General features: G+C 29.6%; 1 protein-coding gene and 1 non-coding gene across 2 annotated transcripts in view; one reads left to right on the top strand and one right to left on the bottom strand.

Annotated features, from left to right (window-relative positions):
• The window catches only part of LOC125811425 (WD40 repeat-containing protein HOS15-like), a 286,140-nt gene that overhangs the window by 135,695 nt on the left and 129,307 nt on the right, over positions 1 to 21,138 (bottom strand). The gene's annotated exons all lie outside the window — the stretch shown is intronic.
• Positions 15,185 to 15,256, top strand: TRNAP-UGG (transfer RNA proline (anticodon UGG)). Its single transcript has one exon. It is a non-coding gene; the product is annotated as a tRNA-Pro (tRNA).

Below are 21,138 nucleotides of genomic sequence, written 5' to 3'. Positions count from 1 at the left end.
TAAAACTTAAACAACCTAAAAAAAATTGTGTCATTCAAAGTCAAGATAGAATCCTATTGAAGTGGTTAATTTACTAGAAATGTCATGAGATTTTGTTGGGTAACAACGACATTGCCTAGCTTTAATATAATTGTAAAATTTAAACAATCTTAAAACTTTACGTTATTGAAAATCGAATTAAAATCAGACTAAGAAGTCAATTGAGATGATTAATTTACAAACAAGAAAAGAAAAAAATTTAAAATTTTGTCTAGTAACAACGACTTCATCTAGCCTTTTGTATGATTCTGAAACTTATACAACCAACAAATTTTGCGTCTATTGAAAATTTGATTATAATCATACCGAGAGGTTCTTTGAGATGATTAGTTTAGAAAATAATGTCATGGAATTTTGTATACAATATTTCAACCTATTAAAATAAGAATAAGTGTTTATGAATTGATCTCATTCTTTAAGATTTTTTTTAGTTTTTTTTTTTAATTAATAACCTTCTCATTGATAATATTGTTATTTCAATTGTTGTGTATTACTATTTGTTGTTGTGCATTCTCGAATAATAAGCGTGATATCGGAATATTCCTTTTTTTTTTGCCCTTCCATACCCTTACGAAGTTGCATAAGAATAGTGAGCTAAATTGTTGGCAATAAAACAAATAATCTGGTGAGCTAAATTTTGTATTGTAGTATTCTATGAAAAAGTCAGAATAATCAAAAAATATATTTTTATAAATAATCAATTTGTTTATCAATTTTTGATTGTTTGAATTAGAGTCACAGTCTTTTTCTTTTTTATGTTTTCTACCTTATTTTCTTGGAATAAGGGTTTCAAAAATATTCTAACTTTGGTTGAATTTGTTGTTGCGATACTAAACTTTCATGAGGACCTATTACCTCTCTAGACTATTTAATACCATATTTTTACCTCCTGAACTATTTAATAGTGTATTTTAAAGGTATATATGTGCCCATGTGGACACATTACTATTTATAATTTTGCATTATTTTTTATGTCCACGTGAGCAAATATATATGTTTAAAATACGATACTCCCTCCGTTTCACAAAGAATGACCTCCTTTCCTTTTTAGTCAGTTTCAAAAAGAATGACCTCTTTCCTTTTTTGGTAACATTTTACTTTTTGCTTTCCACGTGGCATGTTTAAGACCACAAGATTAAGGACAATTTTGTACATTGACATAACTTTAATTTAGGACCACAAGATTCAAAAGTCTTCTTTATTTACTTAAACTCCGTGCCAAGTCAAACCAGATCATTCTTTATGAAACGGAGGGAGTATTAAATATTGCAATAGCAAATTCGACCAAAATTTGGGTATTTTTCAAACTATTATCCCTATTTTCTTTGAGTTGCTAATCTAGTTTAAAGGAAGTTGACCAATATATCAACACGTTCTTTCTTATAAAGGTACAGCAAACCATCTTTATCTTATAGAAATAATTTAATTTAACATTAAAAAATAATAAAATCTACTTTAGAAAAAAAAAGTGACATATCAAGAGACATATGAAGTTATTTGTTTTAACTTTTCTTCTCTTGAATTTATACGGTGTCGCTAAAAAATGAGTAATGATTCTTTCTTTCTAATTTACTTTATTTGTTTATTTTAATCAGGGGTAGGGAAAATAGAGAAATGAAAAGGAAGATTACAACGTAAAATTTCAATTTATTTATTTTTTTGTTAATAAGGTGAAAATTCAGAGTATCGATTATTATATAAACTAATTCCTTATATTCTTTTTTTTCTTTCTTTCGTTTCACTTTACTTATCACATCTTGTATTTCGAGAATCAAATGATACGAATTTTGATCAATATTTTAAGAAGGATTGCAACTTATGGTAGTTTTTATATAGTTTTCTAGTTTCAAAAAATTAGTTTTCTTTAAATAAAAATATGACAAGTAAAAAAGAACGGAGAAAGCAATAAAAATCATTTGTGTTTAGTTAAGTGGTTATCACTATTAGCAATATGTTTTAAATGTAGGGAAATGAGAACCACAAAATGAATGAAGGCAACTCATTTCATCTTCATGCAATGAATATGGGGCCCTTTGTCGTTTACGAATGTACCTTTGCCCAATACATGTCTAACAAGCGTTTGGTTAAGCAACCTATCATAAATTGCCATTACACAAATTAATAATTTGGTCCCTATATTATGAATAAATTTTGTTTTGATTCTCTTGATGTATAAAAATAGAGTATATTTAATCTTGAATCAATTGAAATGTATAAATTTGATAGGTAAAAAATACGTTATTAGGCTATTTTAAAATTGGTTGGTTTTGATTAGCTCAAGGGTAATATTGACTTATCGTTTCATATTTTTGGAGGTATTGTTTGTAAGACAGGTATTTTTGAGCTATTTAGTTAGTTAAAGGATAGTTTTGAATTATCTAGCTAAGTTGGAGCCAGAGAACATGGAAAAGATCTACGAAAATGGACACGTGATGAATCAATTAGAACAAAAACCAGGACATGTATCGCCTTCTATTTAAATAGCTCCCCGAGAAAATGAAGCTGGTCCATCGAATCAGCTCCTTCTTGCCCCAAAAAACCAACAAGAAGATCATATTTGAACCAAAGAGGTAACATAGGGTAAATTGACCTATTTTAAATGGCCCTTTTCATCCCTTTTATTTATATTTCCTTTAACTATGAGCCTATGACCATTACAATGAGTTCAATTTCTGTTTATAGGATATTCTAACTATGAGCCTATGACCATTACAATGAGTTCAATTTGAGTTTATAGGATATTCGTTAATTAATTGAATTATAAAGATAAATAATTTTTTCATTTTTATTTCGTAATTCTTCTTCTTATTATTATTTGATATCATGAACACAATAATTGTGACTTGTGAGTTATATTTGATAGTAATGTTTACCAATTTTTTTCAACTGCTACTAATAAAGTCTACATCAGTAGACTATTAACTAACTTATTTCCTCATAATTGTTATGTTGGAAAATAAATGCTTAAATCTATCTGTTGTCAAATGTTAGAATTAATTTCTTTAATATTTGATAGTGCTATACTAGTACTTCTCTTATTCAGTGGCGGAGACAGATTTTTCAATAAGAAGGTTTAAAATCTGAAAAAATACACACACGAAGTAGTCAAAGGGGGTTTAACATCTACTATATATACCTAAAAAGTTATTTTAATCATGTATAAATTATATAATTTTCCACCGAAGGGGTTCGGATGAACCCCCTAATAATAAGGTGGCTCCGCCCCTGCTCTTATTTATATTATAGACACAGGTGACCCGTGCTAGCACAGACTCAATATCTTAGTATTTTTTTTATTTTAATTTATGTGATATAGGTAGAATTTAGAAAGTTGATTAAATTTTAATATGATTTTTAGATATTTAAGATGTTAATTATTTTTTGTTTGCACAAATTTATTGTGAAGAGGTACATTAAGATGTCCATAATTAATGTATTTTTCGTCATCGATCGTTCATTTTTTACTCAAAGTAATTACTCCCTCCGTCCCATTTTATGTGGCACTATTTCCTTTTTGGTCAGTCCCAAAAAGAATGTCACATTTCCTTATATGGTAAGTTTATAAAGGTACAATTCCTCTTTTATCCTTGTTGGTCCCACTTAATCTTAAAATAATACTTCAATACATTTATGAGGAGAGAGAAAAAAGAGACTACTTTTTAAAGGGCAATTTAGTAAACATTTCAAAGTCTTCATTTATTTCTTAAACTCCGTGCCCGGTCAAATGTTGCCACATAAAATGGGACGGAGGGAGTACAAGATATAAACAAATATTATCAACATTCAAAATAATAAAACAAACTAAAGAATATGAATTAAATACTAAAAGTCATCGCTAAACGGATTCTATAATTTCGAAAAAATTATACACTAATTAAATTAAAGCAGAACAAAAAAAGTAATTTAAAAAAAAAATTGAAGCATGCCGAAGCAGGCAGGTCGATAAAGACATGTATGCTTCAGTGCAAACTATCAAAGTAGAACAAAAAAAATAAACTTTTTAAATACTTTTTCGAAACACACTGAAGCAGACACGTCAGCACAAACAGTCTCTTATATAATATAAGAGAAAATACAATAATTTTTCTTTGTTGGAAGTTATGTATCTTTTACTTTTACTTTTTTCTTTGATAGTGCTATATTAACTTGTTTCACTTATCTTAATCCTTGACTAATGTAGGCTAACTGCTATAGCCATGAAACTTCTAATATTGTAGTGCAATCTATTAAAGTATGGATCAAGAGATTACAAGTTTAAATGTAACTATATATAATTTATACTGTAATATTTTTATCTCCTATCAATATGTGTTCAAAATTATACGTTTTCATCAATTTGTGATAGAAGGTTGCAAACAATAAAAATTAAAAGAAAGAGTGGCAAATATAATCCTCAACTTTGCGATTTAAAGTGAATATATTTTTTTATTGAAAATAATAGTGCCTATACACCATGGTGTCTATATTCTTACCATCTAATAAATGTAGCACTATATTTATATATTAAAAAATATAGCTCACATGTGACTTCCTGACCTACTTCATCTGTCCTTTAGCCGTACTCCGCACCGTCCCTTTGTCACGTGTCAAAAAAACCCCGGCCATACGTGTGCACATTTCCCTCCATTCTCTTTTTCAATTTCTTTATACACCAATAGCATATTCTTTTGAAAAAAGAGGAAATGTCATATTTACCCCTGGTTAGTCCATTTTTATCCTTCGTTATACTTTTGGTATAGAAATACACATACACCTCACGTTAGTCAAGTAGCTCAAATTTACCGCTCCTTTGTTAGGGTCAGGGCCGTAGGCACATGCAAGTTAGGGTGTCCAATTGGACACCCTTCGTCGAAAAAGAAATATCGTATATATAAGTAAAATAATACATGAAGTGATTAAATAACATATTTTGGACACCTTTTACACAACAGGTTGTTGTAGCCTAGTGATTTTAGACTTTTTTTATGGGTTTAAACACCTTGAATGAATTAGTGGTCCCGAGTTCGAATCTCACTAGCAACACTTTTTTACGTTTTTATTATATGTTATTCCTTATTTATTTTGTTAAATCCTAAGACACTAATCTGGATAACAAGAAGGGAATTAAGTTTCTGAAAAATACACTGAATATACATGTGAGTTAGGCATTAATTTGACGATATTATTTAATTTAAATACATATTCTTCTTTGTTAATCTAATTAAGGATACCTATAAATAACATACATAATGTGTCATGAACCCATGTTATATTGTAATGATTAATTGGAATTATACATTACTATAATTACTCTAAACTAGTAACAAATCTTTCAATGAAAGAAGAAGAGATAAAAAGGGGGCTGGTTTCAGAACTAATCTAAGCAAAAATAAGAGACAACGTCATTGCATAAACCCTAATTGAGTATTTCCCTATCTATATATAAGTATCTTTTCAGTGTCTCAAATATAATTTAACATTTTCTCACACGGTATTTCCATCTTAGTTATATTCATAACACAATGCGACATGTCACCTTACTGTGATCTACCCATTTTACCTCCCCTCTACTTTTGGTTCATTTTTATTTATTTGTATTTTCTCGATCGTATGATTCTCGATACATATAAATTAAAAGAGAAGAAATTAGGCATGGTTTGCTTGAAGAAATGTGTAACTTTTGTGCGACCAAAGGTGTTTAGATGCTACCAACTTTAATAAACACATGAAAGTCAGGTCTCAATCCACCACTCAAGCAAGTTAGGCCTCTTGCTTTTAACCTGCCAAATACTCTGCTACTACAAGAAAAGAACAATTTTCTCATCAATACAATGCATCTCTTTCAACCAAAAAGTGAAACTAAAATAAAGGTAAAAGAAAAGAACAATTTTCTCATCATTTAAATAGTAGTCTACTTTCATGAAATATATAAATAATAAATGTATAGTATAATTTATAGTGTTGAGTCCCAGTCTCACATTGATAGACATATCTAGTTTTCAATTTATGAATTTATCTAAACTCAATAGTTTTCGTTTAAGTGTTACATTTATATAATGAAATTTGCTAAAATTGTATAAATATTTGATTGTAAATCTTGTTATTATTATATATTAGCTCAAGGTTGTTATTGTATCCTATTAACTCCAAATCACATATTCACCTCAGCCTAATGAGTTGAACCAAATGTTCATTTCTTTATATGACATCAATGTCAAATCCATCTCAATTATTTGTTTTCCTGATGTTGATGAAGCATATGTTGGGTTTAGCAAGGTGTGAATGGGAAATAAAAAGAGAAAATGGAAAGTGGAAGAACCAATGAAAGTGGGGGAACCAATTTTGGAGGGAAAATGAAAAGTCATTGCAAAAATTCAAATGAAAGGTCATTTTTACCATATTGGTAGAAGAAAGGAAATTGTTGTCCTTATATTAGGAAACACTTCCTTTAGTTCTTAAAGGGTTAAGAAGAAGGTGCCCCTCGCGCCGTCGTCGTCCCTCGCTCGGCTTCGGATTTGGCAAATGATGTTGTTGATTGATAATATTTTTGGACAAAATTTATTTAATCAATCTTGTTAAATCATTTGCTTTCTCTTATAAATTAATTCAGAATGTTAATTAAATAACATAATTAATTTGGCGCAACTGAATTTATTTGAAATTCACGTGTAACGGTAATTCTTCCAAAAAGTCGTTACTTTTCCCAAACGATAATCCTTCCGAAAAGTCGTTACTTTTCCCAAAGGACACAATGTTCTGAAAAAAACGGGTCTGAACAGATTTTTCTAAACAGACGCGTTCTTTGCTGCAAATGACTATAAATAAGAGGTCTTTTTCGTTTTTTCAAACACTGAAAATTTTCCTCTCTGCATACATTTTCTTACATAAATAAAATTGTCAATCGACTGAGTCTGTGTGTGCTCTTGTTGTTGTTCTTGCATTCACTAAAGTTATTGAAGTTTGAGGTACCGCTACTTCTTTAACAGGTTAATCCGTTTTATCTTGGGAGGAATTAATCTGCAACCTCGGGTACAGTGAGGGATTAAATTTCTTAAGGAAACACAGTGGTTTCTGTGGACTCGGATTAAAAATCATTCTGTCAATTTCATCTTTTTTCTGTTTCTATATTTTTGACTAACCTGAATACAGGAGATAACAACATATAAACTTCAAATTCTGAATCTGTTTATGAAACTAACGAGTTAGACCCAAGGTTGATAACTTAAAGTGGTATCAACGGCGATCCATCTCAAATCTTAATTTAATTAGATTGCTAATGAAGTTTGTGACTTTCGGCCTTTTGAGCTCGAAAATTTCAAACAAACGCCTAATTAATTACTATGTACTAGCAAGAACACACTCATTTATTGGGTGGTCGTCCTTTGTCCTAAAATTAAATGATTTCTCGAAATTAAATTAGATTTTTTCACTAAGAAGGAATCGATGACGTGTCCTCTTATAGATTTTGGTCAATCAAAATACAATAACAAACCAATGAAATCACAAGTAAAATCTAGAGCTTATAGAATGTATGCAAATTTTACTTCTACCTTGTAAAGGTTGATATGTTGTTATGTTGATTACGAATGATCTTTTGCTCAAGTGAGATTTGTTAAACTAAAATAAATCAATATTTTTATCTAGAGCTGATAGAATGTACACGAATTTTACTTCTACCTTATAAAAATAGATATATTGTTATGTTTGATTTCGAATGATCTTTTGCTCAAGTGAGGTTTGCTAAACTAAAATAAACCAATATAAATCTTGTTGAGTTACGTATACCAAGAATTTGAAACACAAAAAGATTCTTTTAACTAATGTCAACTAGGAAATAGCAAAGTTTGATAAATAAAGCAAAAGATAATGGGAAGATACTTTTCTTCCCCTAAAGTACACTCATTCCATATAATAATACCTGGGACAGAATTCTTATTTAATACTCCTCCAATGTGATATATATAATGTAGGACGATATATATGGACCACAAAAGGGAATCAGTGTGTACAATTATAATTTGGATAGCCAATTGCTTGTTGAGCATATGTTCAAAATAATCATATTTGGCACTTGTAGATATGATTAGACCTCAATCCTTAGCTATACCACATCATTCATATGCCTAAAATTTACTAATTGGTCTATACACCTTTTAATTCTTTTGTAGCATTCATAACGAGTTGCATTCACATTGTCGCAAAATAATTTATCGCATTTATATTACTTGACTCCTATTGATTTGATTTCTAAATTTGACTATGATTGCTATTTTTTATAGTTATTTTATACCAACACTAGTATGAATATATAGTATGGTATAGGAGCCAACTAAAATAAAATAAAACGGAGGAAATAATTCTATTATTGAACTTTTTAGACTTTAATTTCCTTATGTGACTCGGTTACCAAGGAAAAAGGGAGTATTTTATTCATGACCTTGTTTTTTCACTAGTTTAAAGAGCTTAAATTCAATGATAGACTCCACTACGAGAAATTATGTAATTGTCTTCATTTCCCTTATTTTCATTGAACTCCTTTACTAAAATGACTAATGCCGTTTATTTTCAATGATAAGGAAAATATAAATGGAATCTAACTTAATTTCAAAAGTTTGATTTAAAATGTGAATATTGTAAAATAATATAACTTATTAGCACATCCATTGCTATAAGATCAGTGGCAGAGCCAGGATTTTCAATAAGGAGTTTTAAAATTCGAAAGAGTAAACATATGAACTAGTCTAAGGGGGTTCGACATCTATTATATGCATCTAAAAATTAATTTTAACCATATATATATAGTAATATTTTCCGCCGAAGGAAATTCGGATGAACCCCCTAAAGACATGCTGTCTCAACCCCTGTATAAGACTACTAAAACCTTTCGGCACGCTTAGGCTCGAGAACTAGAGCATGAACAAGATAATATATATAAAGGACCATCATTATATGAAACATGAAATAGGTGGATCTAACTCTAATACATTGTGATTAACACAAAGCCTAAAGCCAGTTCAAGCGACAATAATAACACGAGACCATATAAGAAAACAAATTATCATCCACCACCTAGTAAGAACAAATTAAACCATTGCAAAATCAAAACTCGTTTCAAGAAATTTATGTACATAATCTTTTTACTTATGAGCAAAGATATAAAGGCTCTCATCAAATGAAATTAATTCAAGATTGTGCATATATATATATATATCATTAATGAGGTAAACATTAGCATAATATTGTGGCAATAAAGTTAATTAATAATTTTATCTTGTGCATAATAACTAATTCTCTTCATGCTATAACAAATTATCCCAAGAGAAAAGTAGTTACATTAAAATCAGTAACCTAACAAAAACATTATGGTAGTCTAACCTTATAATTAATCATCATTTCTAACATTATGGGAGTCTTAATCCCTTATTCTTTTTTCTTCTCTCCCATGAATTATTGGTACCCAAAACCCAAAGCCATAAAAAAAGGCGCCGAATTCCCTCAAGGACGGACAGTTGTGACAATGTGGGACCCAAATAATTGCCACGTAGACACCGCCTTGATGACCAAACGGCCGACATGTATATTTAGCCACGTCAGCAAGTTTGTTAGGTGGGACCTACCCCGTTTGTCAGTTTGCTAGTGACGTGTACACTGTCTATATTAACGGGCCTAACTGCAAAATTTTAAAATATTTTTAAAATAATAAAAAACTGACGTCTAATTTAATACTCTTTGCCAGCTATATCCCACTTCTTTCACGAGTTCCAATAAATGCAATTTTTAAAAAAAATATTTAATTTTTGTTTGGTGGTGGGGTCCGCAGTCTATTAAAGAAACCTACGATTCTCCGGTGCATGCACCCCTTATTGTACCATAACGTACCACCTACAGTACCTATTATTTCTTTTCCGTTTCCTTTAGCCACCTCAACGCTCTCCTTTCTCCTTTTTCTTCCCTATATTCGAGGAATTATATAATCTCCGTTTTATATTATTTGACTCATGTTAATCTGATATACAAGGGCCTGTTTGGCTATGCGGTATGATGAGATGAAATTAAAGTTTTATTTGGACATGTAATATGAAATTTTTGTGTTGTATATTTTCTAATAAACATAAAAATCTCATAAGTTGTAAAACTATTAAAATAGCCCAAATTGTTTGTTCAATCTTATCAAATAAACAAAAATTTATAAAATAGCATAATAAATTATTACAAAGTTATTTGTTCTCCACTTAAGTAATTGTTTCATCTAACTTTAATGTAATAAAAAAACATACATTGTAGTGTACTAGTCTTTAATATAATTCTCCCACATAGTACAGACAATTTCCTCACGCTGAACTTGCATTTCTCGATCATGTGACCGAGAAGACGAACCAACATTGTTACGTTGAGCCATTTGTTGGTCAATATCATCCACAACTATATTTTCATGCTCATAGACCATAAATATTTCATTAGTACTTTGGTATTCTCGCAAATAATTATTTAACACTGCACAAGCTATGACAATTTTCACTTGTGTATCAATATCACAATGGTTCATTCCTTGTTTCAGTATTATAAATCTATTTTTCCAAGCTCCAAAAGTGTGTTCAATCACATTGCGCATAGATGAATGCCTATAATTAAACAATTCGTTGGCATTTTGAGGCTCTATTTCACTTCCTCGGTAATCTTGCAAATGATAGCGTAGTCCTTTGTATGGAACTAAAAATCCTTTTGTGTTTCAAAAATAAGCATCAACAACATAATATTTATCTACCAACAAACATTTTATAAAAAAATACTAAAAGCATGTGTGACATAAATGAGACAGCTTTGTGTAAATAAATAATATTTATTCTAAGGATGTAATTTAAAGTTACCATGTGGCGGAAATGAAAATTGTGACGTTGGTTCAACAAGTGCATTCTCAAGTACTTTACTATCATGTGCAGTACCTTCCCAACCAACAACAACAAAGGTAAATCGCATATCAAAATCACAAGCACAAAAGACATTTTGTGATGTTCTTCCTTTGTGATTACGATATGCTTGTTGCACCGCTTTAGGAACCTCCCCTTCTATATATGTTCCATCAATCGCACCAACACAATCCTACCAAATAAAAAATACGTCAATATTAGTTTAGTGAACATAAAATAAATTGAAAGCATTATAGAATGCACTTCATAAAAATAACGTTTGTAAGAGTAATGAAAATAGTGTTTCCAAGACAATGCAAAGTCATAAATTAAATATTATCTCTTTAAACAAAGTTGATAGGAAATTTGTAACTAAATACTAATAACTTACACATAAAATATAAATGTGCACTTATTAAGGCCATAAAATAAATTTATTAATGTGTTTGAAATTTTACCTTAAACCAATGCCAAAATCGAGTATTATGTCGAATTTTGGAATGTAAACTTGTCATATTTTTTGGATGTATAAATGTTGGTGTCATCTTGCTAATTTCTTCGGCAACTATTTTAACATGCCGGTTAATTGTTTCAAGTGAATGATGAAAAGTTTCACTTGCCGAGCGTTGACTATCATCGGTAGGGGTGTTCACGGTTTGGATAAAAACCGATCCAAACCGAAAAACCAAACCAAACTGATAAAATAAAACCGATTTAATTTGGGTTTGGTTTGGTTTGGTTTTAGATTTTTGAAAACGGATAGTATTTGGTTTGGTTATGGTTTTATTCGAAAAAAACCAAACCGAACCGATGAATTATATACATATATTTTATTAATATGCATACTTAATATATTATTTTTATAAACAATTTTAAAGATCTTATACATATTTTCATTAAAATTTCTTTATAATTTACTTATTGAAAGCAAAAATGCCCAAGATGAAACATTTATCTTATTGATTTCATGTATATGAGTGTCTATGTCAATTTTTTATGGGACTGAAAATGTTATTGTCTCTTCCTTCTAGGCCAATATAGTGAATTTTACAGTTTTATTGATAGTAAATTTAGTGATTGAAAGTTTAGTAATTTAAGTTATTCTAACTATTTTTCGTTTTGAATGGATTGTTGTCACTTTGTTCACATTTTAAATGAATTGTTTCTTTTATTTTTGTGTATGGTTAATAACCGAATGACCGAACCAAACCAAACCGAAACCGATAAATGTATATTATATTTGGTTTGGTTTGGTTTTGATAATTTTAAAATCGATTAAGTTGGTTTGGTTTTGGTTTTGACCAATAACCGATCCAAACCAACCCGTGAACACCCCTAATCATCGGTTAGTGTGAATGAACAGAACAAATTTATTACTCAACAATCGATTGGTGAGAGTTAAAGTGACTATACGTTGGTGAGAATAATAAATTTTAAAAAGTAATGATGTGATTATAAATTTTATTTACATATGAAATAAATGGTTAGTAGATATAAATGTGGGGCTGTTTTAACAAAATATAAACTCGTGGATCAATTTTTGTATTAAAATATCTCAAATCATGATATGGAATTCCCATATAATTCCATATCATGGTTTTTGGAGAATATGGAATCACATCTCATGATTTCAAATCATGAGATGGAATCAATGTAAAATCGCATGTCTAAACGCTGATTCCATCTCACGATACCATATCGTGATATGGTATCGCATGGCCAAACGCCTACTTAGATATATATGTAGTAAGCTAGTTTCAATAATTATATTATTTTCATATATGTATGTATATTGGATGTCCTTAACGAAATTTCTAACTTTGTTACTATTTAGGGATAATAAATCTATCGTGATTTGTTAAACGGGAAAAGTAAAATGAAACATATATTTTTAGCCTTGAGAGTTGAGACCAAGTAAAATGAAATAGAAAGAGTACTAACAATAATAACATATCCCGTAATATATCATTAAATAGGATCTAAAGAGAGTAGAGTATATGCGAACATTACCATATGTCCTTTTTGAAAGATCTTGACTCAAATGAATCAAATCCAGCCGAAAGAGTCCTAGCTTCTTTCAGATTTAGAAAGGAAGTCTTATCAATTGGCATTTGGTTATAAATTTAAATATTTTTCATTTTATTTGAAATTTGTAGGGTTGGAGATGAAAATAAAATTATGTTTAATTATATTTTCGGTAAGAAAAAATATTTGAAACAATATTCATGTTTGAATATATTAACATATTATTTTTTTCAAATTTGAAATAAACTTGGTTAAGTTTATTTTAAAATTTTCTTAGTTACCGAATACATATTGATTTTTAAATAAAGCGAAACTTATTTTGCAATGAATAAAGATTTAGGGTCAAACGGGTCACTAAACTTTTACATCGTTCTCCTTATTTATTAGGAATGTGTACGTATTTAAATTTTACTTGTAATTTAGAAAGTGATTTGTTTATAAAAAGGAGAGAAAGAAAGTAATGATCTTGTCAAGCTTTTTGAGGGAGCGTTTATTTATAATCTTTAGTTAGTAAGTAAAAGAATGAGTAACGAAACTTTTCTTAATGATAGAGCATTTTAGAACAATCTCAAATAGGAAGTTGAATAATTGATCTTTTTGTATCATGGTTGGGGAAAAAAAATAGTTGAAAACATTTTTTTTTATTGTTTAAAAGTGAACTCAATTTTGAATGGAGAGTAGGTGGAAAGAGAGTGAAAAAAAAGGTGAAGATATGCACTATTAAAAACATAGTTGGAATACTTATCGACACACTTTTTCATTTCTTATATGTGAAGCAAAAGCACATTAAATTTCATAAAGAGTTTTATAGCTCACTAATAATTTTGCATGTGAATTTATAGACTGATTAATTTATATTCAAGCTATAAAATTATTGATACCACTAATAAATTCAAATTTATGATATTGAAAGTTCAGAAAGAATTTATTGTGTTTATTGATTAAAAAAATTATTTTTAGAACTCAAACTCCATATATTTTGTTAATGATGGAGAAATATTTACTTTTGTAGCACCACGTTGATAACAGTTTTTCACATTATTTAAAAGTACCCAACTCATGGAATAGAACGACACTTTTGTTGTTCTAATCCATATTATGAAAGTATTTATTTTTTATAGCTTTATCTTCCAAAAGTTTTATTCTCCTATGTGTGTGTATTTGTGCAGCTTCTCTCTTATTCGTGTTTATACTGGCTTATATCTTTTAAAACTTTGTCGCACAGAACGGGAGCTAGTAATTTGTGTGTGAGTTTAGTTGAATCTACTATTAAATAATTACGTGGAAAAATAAATTTATACTGATTAATTAGTTAACATGCTATAGTTTCAATTAATTACGACTCACAACTTAATTTTAACGGTAATTATGTCATTTCTCTCCTCTCTCCTCTCTCCTCTCTCGCCTCTCGCATCTTTTATACATATACAAATATAAATCATACATATACACATATAATTATATGACATATATACAAATACAATTAGCCTATCTCCACTTTCTCCTCCCTCTCCCAATATCGCTCGCCTCTCTCCTCCCTCTCCCTATTTCGCTCGCCAAATATACAAATACATATGTATATCAGTTACATATATACAATTATCTAACATGTATACATATACATTTCATCTCTCTTCACTCTCTGTCCTCTCTCGCTCGCCTCTCTCTTTCTTTTCTAATCTCGCTTGCCTCTCTTGATCTCACTCGTCAGATATACAATATACAAATAAATATGTATGTCAGTTACATATATACATTCGACATATATACATATACAATTTGTCTCTCTCCACTCTCTACCCTCTCTCGCTCGCCTCTCTCCTTCCTCTCCCAATCTCGCTCGCCTCTCTCCTCCCTCTAACTTGTAACTATGAATCATAATTAGTAAACTATAGCTATGGAGCATAATTAAATCATTTTTAAGAGGCTATAAGGGAAAGTTCCCCTAAATTTTATACATGTAATATATTGATATTAATAAATTCATAAAAATGTATAAATATTAAATTTAGAACCTAATTATTACCACTTAAAAGAGACACCATAAAATTCAAAAGGAATCCTAATTCTGTCATTGTGACAACATATTCATCATAAAAACAGATATCTTTTAAAAAATAAAAAGTATGTTACTATCTTATCCTTAATTTTGGTAATGTGATTATTTTAAAGTTGATCAACTCATAGTCAATCGAGTAGTATATATTGGAACATATGTTATAATGAAAACATGAGGGCATTTGGTCTAGTGGTATGATTCTCGCTTTGGGTGCGAGAGGTCCCGAGTTCGATTCTCGGAATGCCCCCACATATCTGAACATCTTTTTTTTTCTTTTTTTTCTTTTTTATTAAAAAAATGTTCAACCTATTTACGAAAAAATATATGTCTACGTATTTTCTACCCTCTTGAGACCTCATTTATCGGATTATACTTCTACTCTACGAAAGATAAATATATACATCGTCCTTTTCTTCCTTTTTATTAAAAAATGTTCAACCTATTTACGAAGAAATATATGTCTACGTATTTTCTACCCTCTTGAGACCTCATTAGTCGGCTTATACTTCTACTGTACAAAAGATAAATATATACAGGCATGGACACACCCTTATCGAAGGGGTGTTAAGTGACATCTCTCCATCGGAAAATTATTGTATTAGAGCTCATATTTATATATATATATATATATATATATATATATATATATATATATATATCGTGGTTAAGTCGTGTGTTCTAGTCCTACTAGCCTCATAATTATATTTTTTTACTATAACTATTGATACCCCTAACAATTCTGGGTCCGCTACGAAATATATTTCTATTTCTATTGTTCAACCTATTTACGAAAGTGACATGAAGAAATGTGTGTGAACGGCATGTTTCTCGTGGGATAATTGCCTTTTTTTTTAGAGCTTTTCCTACTTTCAAGTAACATATTATTACTAATAAGAAAAAAAAATTTGGGCCCATCAATCATATAAATTTAATATTAATTTATTTTTTGAAAAAACAAAAAAACTCCCAAGAAACGGCTGTAGTTGACGGAATCCGCCGTTCACAGCCGCAACCATATTTTATTTAATTTTTTTAGGTCTTTCCGTCTTTTACTATTTTAACCCAAGGTCCCAACTTGTGGCTTTTAAAAAAAATAATTTTGATTAATTTATATACCATGCATGAGAAGAAAAAGTATACAAAAAGTCAACAAAGTTTGTTACAACTTGCAAGAGCTCAAGTGGGATTATTTTAAAGATTAAATATTTGCAAAAGATTGTGATTTAAAATAAAAAAAATTGATAGAAACAAACAAAATAAGATGCATCACAATCTTTTGTTTTAAAAATATTAGAAGTAGCTTAGCAAAAGCAAAGGTTCTATTTCTTGTTTATGAGTTGTTGGATATAATTGAACGATATCAATAAGGATTATACATGAATGATAAATATTTTTTCAATTATAATAAAAATTTAGGATTTTAGACACAGATATGTATGAACAATTTTAATTAGTAGCGTTTTACCTCATAATATGAATCGTAGATTTGATCATTTAATTATATTGGAGAATAGAACGAAGCAATAAAGAAAAATGGATGCTAAGTGTGTTGATGTGAAATACCTACGTGTTTGACTTGATCAGACCTGGCTTCTAATGTGGTAGTTGGGTCACTACATATTTTACTCCAACTAGTTATCCGTAGTAAATCCGATTAATCCAATAAATTGAATTCTAAAAACTTTGAAAAATTGTAATATATATATTGTTAATTGTTCTGTGTCAAAATATTATACGGTAATATCTATCTCACAAAAAAATTGGTCTAATGGATCGATATAGTAGTTGTACAAGAGGCGAAAACCTTAGGTCCTATAAGACCGTCAAAACAAAAAGGAGAGTGGAGATTATACAAAGTAACTAGAAGTAGAATGAACTAATGTAAATATTTATGAGTTATAACAAAGTAGTACATCTAATCAAATTAAAGTCAAAGCCCAAAAATTACACAAATTACTTAATATAGGCTATAGTTATAGTTTGCTTCATTTAGCTATAATTATGCGGTTCAGCCTTTTAGTTTTGTATAATTCGCATGTTTGTATAATTCAGAATTTGTCTAATATGATTTGTATAACTTTTGTATAATTCGGAATTTGTATAACTGTTTACAATTCTGGTAATTGTATAAATTCGTCATTTCGAGTTAATACAAAAATAACTGAATTATACAAAGTACCCGTGAATTATACAAACGAGACAACTTAAACTATAGCTATAATCCGTAAATATGCAAACTATAGCTATGAAACATAATTAAATTTATTATAGTGGCTATTTGCTAAAGTTCCTCTATAAAATAATACCCGATCACATTTTACTAATTTTACAGATAAATAATTAAGCACACATTGTTTCTGAATTTACATCCAAATTTTTAAAACTAAAATGATTTTAATTTTATCTAGCCTGGTCCATTATGTGCTAGACAAAATTAGTTCTACAAGATTTTTCAACACTTGTCATCACCTTAACTTTTTTATGAAATATATGATGTGAATATTGGAGTTAAGAGGAACGTTATCTACTTCTGATAATTACACCAAACTATATAAATTTATCATAGTTAAGTAAGTGATAAAGTAAGTGCAAATATCATACTCCCTCTATACACACACCTATTAAGAAAATAATAATTGACACAATGAGTTCATCATTTTACCTAGGGGTGTACATTCGTGTTTTTGGTTTGATTTTGTACTATTCGGTTTGGACTTTTCAATTTTTGGTTTTGAAGAAGTGTATCCCAATCCAAATGAAAATAAATTTTGTTTGGTTCGATTTTTCTCTTTACGTTTTTTTATTTTTTTCTGTTTGATTATTCGGTTGTGTCAATAATTAGAAACATAATCACAATTATATTTGCAATTTGAAAATATATAAGGAGAAATAATAAAATTAAATTATTTCGATTTGATTTGATTTGATTTTTCGGTATAATCCAAATAGTGCACACCACTAATCTTACCTCTATTAATTGATAGAATTTCAAAGTCAATTTATTCATTAAAGAGGTTTTATCTTTTTCAAAATTAATTAATTAAATAGACAAAGAAACAACTAAAAAGGGGGAATTGAGCAAGTAAAAGGGACAGAGGGACTAATATAAACGATCAATTATCTAAAAAGATTCTTTTTATATACTTATTAATTTAATATAAACACCGAACATATGCAAGTTTATTTTTGGAAATGGTCACACATGAGGTAATTGGAGAACTAATTTGGGACAAAAAAATGGGCCATGAGTTTGTAAGATTAGAATTAGAAGCGACAATGATATGTTGAATTTTTTTGGAAATTTTTAGCAAATTGTTAAAATTTGACAGCTTTAAAGGACTAAAAAACCTTATCATCTTGATTCTTGCCTTCACATAATTCCATAGATCAATATTTATTTGGAGGCAAGTGAATATTGACTTTTATGGGGTTTAGAGTAAAGTAGGTTTGGTATTTTTTTTTGAATTTCTTGAAAATGGGCCATCTGGTTGTAATATTGTCCATTCATGAAATCCTTCAATCCAATTATTCTCTTTTAATAGGGCCCAATACATTTTTGGGGGCCTACAATAATGACCCGTTTCATTTTCATTTCACAAAGTTGGACGGATATAATGCTACTAAGATTATTAGTGTTTCAACTTCCAACAGATGGCGTCGGTCCATTAATTTTCGAATGATTTTTCATTTGGAATGATAGGCGCCGGCCCTTGAATTGACGACTTCGTTTTTTATAAACCTTCGGTTCAAGAAAAGGAAAATAATAATCTCTAAAATTCTCTACTATTTAAAAATTTTCAAAAATCCCCTTTCAGATACATCACTCCCTTCTTGCTCATACATCCCTATCTCCCTCTCGGAATTGGATACATCCCTATCTCTCTCTCGGAATTGGATACATCCCTCCCCTCTCTGTTACATCCCTTCCCTCACAGATATATCCCTCCCCTCTCTGATACATTCCTACCCTATGTATCCGGATATTCTATCCCTCTTTGATACATCTCTCGCCTATGTATCTGGAAGTCCAATAATGTGTCCGGAAGTCTAGTGATGTATCCAAATTCCATAAAGTTAAAGGGATTCTTATAATTTGAAAAATAGTAGGAAACTAATGTAATTAGCTCTCAACACTATGTGATTTATGTAAATTATACAAAAATAATATTAATATTTAATAGTATTGTCAAGGAGAAGTCGGAGCAGAAAAAGTGATCCAACTAGAACCATGCTCTCCCATAGAAAAGAGAGAAATCGTTCAACTTTCTACCCTAATCCTTTTTAGTTTGCTTTCTTGATTGACTATCAAAGGATAATTCATGGAGTTTTGTCCAATCTTTTTCTGTACCTAAAAGAATAGAAATATTTTTAAATCATGAGAATTACGAAACGTCATATTACATTTAAGGTTAAGGAGTGAAAAAGCTACTAACATTTTAAACTTCGAGTTCGAACTTAGGACATTGTGTCATGAAGTTCGAACTCAGAAATAGCGGGTCTCTGCTCATGGGCGGACCTAGGTTGTGTCCAGGGGGTTCACCCGAATTCCCTCGGTCGAAAAATTACGTTATATGTATAGGGCCAAATTCTGATTTTATGTGTACATATATTAAAATTAACCCCCTGAAAATAAGTGAGAAGCTTTAGCTCAATTGTTAAAGTGTTCAGCAGTGGCTTTTACACCGTGGGTTCGAATCCCATGCGCAACAATCCCTCTTCTCTTCTTTTTTTTGTCCTTTTTAATGCATGGAATTGGGCTCAACGTTTGGGCTTGGATCATCTTCTCTTTTTCATTATTATTTGTAAAAATTAGGCAAATGACATAGTATAAGAAAGAAATTACTTCCTTTCCCTATTCTTTCATTAATTACCAAAAATCCCTTTTTTTAGTGTTTTTCGGATACATAATATAGCAGTGTGGATACTTAATATAGCAGCGCGGATACTTAAATTATTAAGTTGTTAGCAGCACGGATACTTAATTAACGGGCGGATGCATAATATAGCAGCGCGGATACTTTAATTAATAACGGGCGGATACTTAAATTATTAAGTTGTTAGCAGCACGGATACTTAATTAACGGGTGGATGCATAATATAGCAGCGCGGATACTTTAATTAATAACGGGCGGATACTTAAACTAATAAAGTATTCGGTTAAGTTGAATTGGGGGAAAATAAGGGATTTTTGTATTTTAGTAAAAGAGTAGGGAAATATTGAGAATAGGTAAAGAAGTGTTGTGTATTTAAGTAATTTTTCCTTATTTTTTCTCTTTTATGTCATTTTTTTTCTAATTTGTTTTTGTTTAAATTTATTAGACACATTTTTTTTATTCTTCTTATATCTATTAGTCATTTTATTTCAACATAATTTTATGTACAACTCTTTAAAAATGATGAATTATATATATAAAGATAAATTAGATGTAATTGAATGAAGAAACTAAAAATCGTCAATATCCTTTTAATAATATATATTTAATAGAATTAATGGAATTTCTTTTCTAGTTTTTCAATTCCATTATAGAGTGACGGAAACTAAACTTATTTGATTTATTCGTCATTTTTTTTTCAACAAGTGATGACTAACCTAGTAAATTAAACTACATGAACTAAAAAAATTGACGATGCCATTTATTTATCTTCTGAATATGCATTATAATATTAGTAAATCTATACTTCACACTTTTAGAGAATCTTGATAATTTTTCTAGTAATATGTGTTTGAATGGATACTAATTTAAAAATTTTTAAAATGCAAAATAAAGTAACACATTACAAAATAAAAGTATAAAAAGTACAATTGCTTTTAAGAATGTTCAATGGAGCAGGGTAAAAGTAGGAAGAAATGCTTAATGCGGCACGATAAGGTAATATAAATTTAGCGGGTTAAGGTAAATATTTTTCTTCTCCGTCTCGCTTCATTTTTCATCCTTTAATTTTCACGTGTTTTAGGAGTTAACTTATGTAATACAACTGATCCACTATTTTTTTTTTATCAACATAGCTTTGTTCTCAATATCTTTGATTAGTTTGGTGTTAACTTTTATTAACCAATGAGATACCTTGTACAAAAAGCATGTCGGGGTTACTACGCTCACCGCATACTGACATTACCACATGAGCTTC

Source organism: Solanum verrucosum, unplaced genomic scaffold (assembly GCF_900185275.1).
Source record: "Solanum verrucosum unplaced genomic scaffold, falcon-dt-bn FXZP01000235.1, whole genome shotgun sequence".
Taxonomy (NCBI): Eukaryota; Viridiplantae; Streptophyta; class Magnoliopsida; order Solanales; family Solanaceae; genus Solanum; species Solanum verrucosum.
This window is presented reverse-complemented; position numbering and strand designations above follow the sequence as displayed.